This window comes from Macadamia integrifolia, chromosome 5 (genome assembly GCF_013358625.1).
Source record: "Macadamia integrifolia cultivar HAES 741 chromosome 5, SCU_Mint_v3, whole genome shotgun sequence".
In the NCBI taxonomy this organism is placed as follows: Eukaryota; Viridiplantae; Streptophyta; class Magnoliopsida; order Proteales; family Proteaceae; genus Macadamia; species Macadamia integrifolia.
In genome coordinates, this window is record NC_056561.1 from 44,463,221 (window position 1) to 44,470,563 (window position 7,343).

At 36.4% G+C, this 7,343-nt stretch overlaps 1 pseudogene; it reads right to left on the reverse strand.

The window, feature by feature from the left end:
* The window catches only part of LOC122078446, a 19,224-nt pseudogene extending 14,483 nt beyond the window's left edge, over window positions 1–4,741 (reverse strand).
* Between the last annotated feature and the right edge of the window lie 2,602 nt (window positions 4,742–7,343).

Genomic DNA, 7,343 nt, shown 5'->3' on the forward strand with positions numbered 1-7,343 from the left:
AAGGAAGAAGACCATCTACTAGGTTTCACACTGCACATTTTAGATCAAAGAGAAAAAAACTCTCAAGCAATGTGATCCTGGCACTGGATCAAGTCTAACAATTGGAACATACATGTAGGAAAGAAAACAAGCTGAAAAACTTAATATTCCATAATTTAACCAAGATCACCAACATTTTTTGGTTTTGTAGATTTTCCTCCAATTATGGGAAGACCACTTGTTACAGTTTTCATGAACTAGATCTTTATGGCCCTTGTTTGAAGATCCATCCACACTCTTGGAACATCTACTCTAAATTATTTCATTGGCATATTCCTTGGAGACCTTGAGTATTTAAAAACACTTTTCACTTGGAAAGACATACATGTCTTAAGCACATCTAGAAAGACATACATGTCTTACGCACATCTAATGCCTATTTATTGATGTTTTCACATACTTGAGCTCACATTGAAATCACACTTTTCCTAGTTTCTCCACTATACATTTAATATACATGCTGAAGTGATTCACCTTAAGTTATTATTTTCTAGCATTGGCTTTCAAAGACAGAGTGTTGGGGTTAGTTTTCCATTACTTTGTAAAGTTGTCATAAGAAAATGCCTACGTAGACTAACAATATCAGAGGACATCACATCTAATAGTTCTCCTCCTATAATGATTCACAAATACCTCACCAAATGCACCTTTTCCAATTACTGTTAATTGCTCAAAGTCATCGATTCCCATCTTATGTCTTTGCAATCGCATATACTCAGTTTCTCTACGTTCCAAATTCCTCAACATCCCTTCTTGTTCTTTATTTGATACTTGAGCTTCTTGTGCTCTTCTTTGAAGTGCCCAACATCTGAAACCAATTATTTTGAAACTATATTACCATTTATCAAAAACGAAAACAGAAAATACAACATCATTCAAGCTCTTTAAGAAACATTAGGGAACACTGCAGGATGACATCGTCCAAATTAAATTTTTTAAAAGCATCTCCAAGCCAAAGTAACTGAATATGCAATTACACATGAACTTCCAAAGGAAGGTCCAATTGAATCAATTTGTATAAATTTTTATCTACTTTTCTTCTTCTTCTTCTCTTAAGTAAAAAATATTTATCCTGCCAAATATCATTACATTCTGAGCTAGCAAGTGAAGGAGGTCATTAAAGTAGGCAATTTCAGGATCGGAACTCAATCATTTAAGGATTGAATGAATGCAATTGAATTCAATTTATTACTTTTTCATATATCTCTTTGCATAACATGTTAATCAACATAAACTTATGAAAGAGGTATCTCATTCAAGAACAATTGATCAACTCCAAATACTTGAACTATACATCTTTTTCGATCTTGCAAGCTTTGGAGATAGATCTTATAATGATTCTCGATAAACTGCTTAGCAGCAGCCGCTTATGATGAGTTACCAGCGAAGAAACAGAGACATCAGCACCTAAAGAAGCCGCCTGTGTTCCAGTCTGTCCAACACCGACACCTCAATCGTCCTTCGACCTCTAAGTCCTCAATTTCATTCCACCATCACCACCACCACCACCACTCTCCATTTCCAACTCCAAACCGATCAAAATCAGATCCAAGGAAGAACAAATCTCTACAACACTAAGATCTATATTGGACTGGAAAAGAGTTGGAATTTGACAGTTGTGAAGCTTTCCAGGCTATTAAAAATTCGATATTATTAAAATTTATCATTTTCGATGACAGATCGAATGGGACAGTGACAGACATTGAAGATGAGAGAAGAAGCAAAGAATAAGAAGAGAAGATTCATAGTCTTTGAAGACTATGAACTGTCACGACTACTGTGGAACTCCTTCATAATACTTGTTAAATCAACATAAGAGTCATCTGAAAATTAAGACCAAGATTTTCTACTAATATATCAAGGTCTCAAGACTTAGTAAAGTAAACTCACGCTCCCCCAGTCCCCCTAATACCTAATATTTGTAGCTTAGAATTACGCCTATTACAGTCAAAACCCGCTAAACAAAACATAAACCAAATAACATCAAGACATGCATCTTTCTTCACTCCTGATACATCATATCCAGCTCAACCACATTTAACCTGAAATATTGTAATACATGATAGCATGACGCCTCCCACAAGCAAATGCTCCAGGGTCATAAGAGAGACACGCTGTACTGCAATAGAGAATATAGGCCAGTTTCTTATAATGATCTTGTTCTCCCAGAAGTACTCGGATTCATAAAGTCAAAAGAAATATCATCTCTCTCCAACACTAGATGTTCAGTAATTAAACCATTTCGGAAAGAAAACTTGCCCATTATCTAATGCACTCATTAGGAAAAAAATTCTATGAATAGACTACCAACAAAACAAAAATTCTATGGCAAAGATTTGAAAATCAGAATCAGGTCAGGTGAATTGCCAATCTCAGTCAGAAATGGCCAACCTCACCCCAAATTTCATCCGATTCTGAAAAGAGTATACTGACTGAGTCCAACCAATTTGAGTCAGAAATTCCCATGCTTAGGTCCCTTATATAGACCTAAAATTATTCAATTTCCATTCTATCTACAAATTAATTGAAGGGGAGCTAATAGACATCTGAAAACACACTACAGAATGGACTCAGTGCTCCTAATTAGACAGCGAAAACTACCAAATTGAGGGAAACAAAGGTCTGCAAGCTGCAGTATCTACAATTGATATGATTCACCATGACTTCACCACAGATAATGACAATAGACTAGAAGGACACTAGGAGTGCAGTCCTTGGACATTAAGAACATGACCTGGAGGATAAGTAATAATTGAATTTTTGCTAAGCCTGAAACTGACTTCTTCTCCTAGAAACCTTGGTTTGATACCTTTACCTTCTGTAATTGGTTGTATTTGATGCTACATAATAAAACTTTCGAACAATTACCTGAAACATGGTTAAACACTTGCAACATTACTGGGTTCCATTTCTCTTGGTTCCTGCTGTGAGCAAATTGAGGTGACACGATACCGCAGGTCATAGATGGCCAAATCATATTTTAGAAAGATGCTAGTTATACAAAGTGATCATTTCAAAATTCCAATGATTTTTTTGAGAAATAAATGTATTTGCAAGGATCCTGTTTAAAGTCTACTGAACAACACAGTTACTTTATCTGACACATCCTATAAAAGAAAAAATGATTGAATCCCACAGCTAAAATATGAACATCAAAGAGTCCATGTCGATGCCCCAAAACAAAAACTTCATAATTGGCATTCTAATCTGTAAGTTTGACTTGGGCCAGCTAGACAATACTCACAAGTTGAATTTGGGCACAGAAGTCAGAAGATATTTGCGAGTTTTGGCACATTGCCCTTGATCATATAAAATTGGTCCCACATTTTTGTTTCATTTCTTTCGTCTCCAAGACTAAGTAAATAACCATACAAGATATCAGATAAAAGAAAATGTTAAATAAATCAGAGAAAAATAAATACATTGTAAGATCTAAGGTTTAATGTAATCTATTATTGGAATAGTCTACAGAAAACCCATGTTAGATTGGCATATGATTAAGTTGGATTAGGAAAACATTGGAACCCATAAACCTATTCCAAAACAATGTCAATCATGGTATCAAATGGGATGTGACTAATAGAATCAACTCATTTGCTTTAACGGGTAAAAACTCAAGGCTTACTAGGTTTTTGGTTCATCAATGAGGAGTCAGTATTATTTGATCTCATTAGTTGGCTTCTCTCCTATGTCCGGTAAGTTGGTGTTCTTCAGTGTGGTTTGTACTCCTTGTGAGGTTCCCTTGGGTCCTCTGTTTCTGGTTGGGCTTTATAACCTTTTTTTCTTTTTTGGATGAATAAATCAACTCATTACCGAGAGGAAAAAACAAATACAAAAACGGGCAAACCCTCAAGGGGAGAGGGGGACAAAACAGGGAAAAACCCTACAACTAAAGGCAGCAAGCCGAAAAAAGAAATAAGGAGGGGACATATTGGGGGTGGGGGGAAGAATGAAGGGATAGAGGCCCCAGGAGACAACAATGAGCCTGTTCCTTGGGGAATTATGGACTGGGTGATGACTTAGGCAGCCAAGTTTGGAGCTAACATAAAAGTAGATGGCTTTCCAAATCCTGTCAAAAGAGTAGGAGTTGGGAGTCCACCTTCGAAGATTTCACTCCATCCAAATATGGGTTCTAGTGTTTTCTTGTTTTCCTATTCAAGATAATAGGAAAGCTCCTTTGGAGGCTATATCCTCTTGTATTTCCATTTTCTTTTCTTCTGAACACATTCTTCCTTTTTATTTTCTATAATTTTGGTGCTTCATAGCCTACATATCAAAAATTTCTGGGCAGTTTATCTCTCAATTGAATTAAAATTGGTTGAAAAAAAAAAAAATAGCTTAATAGTTCAAGAAAAAGTTCATGCTCTAGATGAATGTCAAAAGTCTATTGATAGGGTCATCCTAATTCATGATGGTGATAAATTCCATAGACAAGTATGTCGCTATCTAGAGTTCTCCTCCATGTGGTAGGAAGACAAGTAGATCCAGAAAATGCAAATTAAAAGGAGTCTTTGATTAGCCATATGTAATGCTACCATGTCAACAGCTCAAATCAGGCTTGATAAAGTGGCTATGCCAAATCCAGCAAGGCTACAAGGCTGAAACATGGCACATTGGAACATGATCACAATTTTGCTTGCCAACTTAGCTGCAAAGTGTCATAATGGTTCAAAATAACTATACTTTCCTGTCTAATAATGCAAATTTGGCATTTAGAACCATAAATGAATGGTGTAGAAACAGTTTGTGTACATCTACCATTTTATATATATATATATATATTATTATTTTTTTTTGGGGTGGGGTGGGTGGGGTGGGGTGGGGAGGGGGAGGGGGGGAGTAACCATTGATAAAAAAAAAATACCAACAAAAGTGAGTCAGGTAGTAAATGAGTCTAAATTTTCGTTTAGCTAAACATAAGCTTACTACGTCAAAAAAATTTAAGAGCATAAAATCGCAAGGTCAACAAAATACAATCATAGTGAATAAAATTACAGCAGACCAAAAATTGACATCCAAATACTCTCTAAAAACAAAACAAAAAGGAAAAATTAGGGAGTTGAGAGGAGCAAAGATAGGATAAGGAGAAAAAATAAAAGAAAGAAAGAAAAGACAAGGCATGAATCTGGACTTAGGTCATGTGGAGGGATGATGCAGCCAACCTGAACCATTGGATAGAGAGCTGCAACCCAGATTGGGCACAAGCTTAATTCAGTTTTCCAACTCAATCATAAGTCCTCTTTGCATTTGACGTTGCCCTTGCATTCCAGTAATTAGACTAGAGTGTCCCTTTTATGACATTTCAACGAGTTTTAAAGGCTCTGTTCTGCCACATGGAAAGATCGATTTGCTAAATATTCTACAGATCGACAAGGCGGGTGGGCCCTACCATGGATTAAAACTCAGATCCAGGATCCTGATTTGATCTTGGACTTGAGTTGGCCAAGTTTGGCTAATCCTTATCTTTGCTTGCGCAGGATTCAGCTGAAGGCCTCTTATTCTAAAGTTTGACCCATTGAATGGAAAAAAATCAATTAATCTTCATATTCTTCTAGATGAAATTCAAGAAGGAAAAGATTCAATTAAGTTCCAGATTTTTTTTTTTTTTTTGGGGGGGGTGGGGGTGGTGGGTGGGTTCATCCACTATGGTCAATTCATGAGTATTAGAGATCCAATGGGGACTAGACACCATTACAACAGTAATATGCATTGGACCACCCTCTACATTAGCCTCTATATGATATTATGATTTACTTAACAAAATCTACCACTTAAGGAGAATTTGTATAGATTGTAGAAGTTGGTTTCCTTCAAAATTTTGAATTTCCAATCAAACATTGGACTGAAACACGAAGGGCCTCCTCTTATTCAGGTCGGCTCCTGAAAATCTAGGTAGAAGAGGCAATGGAACTTGGGATGCAGCCACAAATGCAAATGTTGTAGTCAATAGGTATGGGAAGCTGAGATGCAAGGATTTTCAAATAAAAAATATATCTGGACTTACATATGGTGAGCAGCATAAGCTAAAAGTAACAGCACCAGATGCTAGCTATGGAGGAGTTCAAGGATGTCTCTCTCTTTCTGTTAGAATGAACTGGGATGTTTTTTATGCTTTGTTCTGCTTGTAAGTTTTCTCATACAGCTTACTTTTTATGAGCAAAGAAAGGATGAAATACTGACATACAATGGAAGGCTTGTACTGTTTAGGCCTTCCTTTGGCTCTAGGTTCCTCTGGCCCCAAGCCTTCAATAATAAAATTCTTTTTATCTTTCAGAGAAACAAAAAGGTAAAAGAAAGAGAGGAGAATCATCTGAAAAGGAGAATAATTCATTCAAAATGCTAAAAGATTGTTGCCAGGAGGGAAACAACAATGTATAACAATTCATAGGCTCAAAAGGAATACATACCCAAGGAGAACCAAAGGCAATAACAGAGTAAGCACACCAAAAAAGGAAAAAGGGCAATAAAAGAGTAAAGATAATTGTGAACGATATTAAATAACATAGGAAACCATGAAATCAAGAACATTTGAACTTGATACCAAAAAGAGAGCAAACAAAAAACTTTAGAATTATGAAAAAAGAAAAACAAGGAAAAAAGTCACATGGAAAGGAGTGGGTGTGGGGAAGCCTAAAATTTATTGCAATACTCACTTATGAGGCTAGGAGCAGAAAGCCCACGTTTATATGTCAATGAAAGGAAGAAATTCACCAAGATCACAACCACCATATGAACGACGACTTTGTATCCATAACAAACCTCAATATTAACCGTAACAACAAACAAAAGATAAATTTAGAGAAAAATGCAGGGAAAAAAGAAATAAATAGCTAAACAAACACTATATTTTTGAGCATTGGTTAGAAAGGAAAATTCAAAAGAAAGAAATGAGTAGGTACGAAAAAATGAACCTGTAGCCTAGTGGAGAAAGGACAATGTTAACAGGGGATTAAACTGCATCATCTATGGTATCCAGGTAAGGACAATCTTTTATGATAAGTTTTCGCAACTTTCTCCCTTTCAGCTGTGTTATCACATTCTCGAAAGAATCCAATTCAGGGCATTTCCAAACAACTAGCTCTTTAAGTGACTGGAGCATCTCCAATCCGTACGGCAGGGTTTCTAGTTTCAAACAATGCGAAATGGTCAGCTCTTGTTACAAGTTCAGGGCTTGAATCCCCAGAAGTCCTCCCCAGGAAAAAGCTTGATGAGGTTATGACATTCCCAGATAGTCAACTTCTCAAGTGCTGAGAGAGATCTCAACCTGTTGGTCAAATCTTCTAGTTTGGGACACTCGATCAACC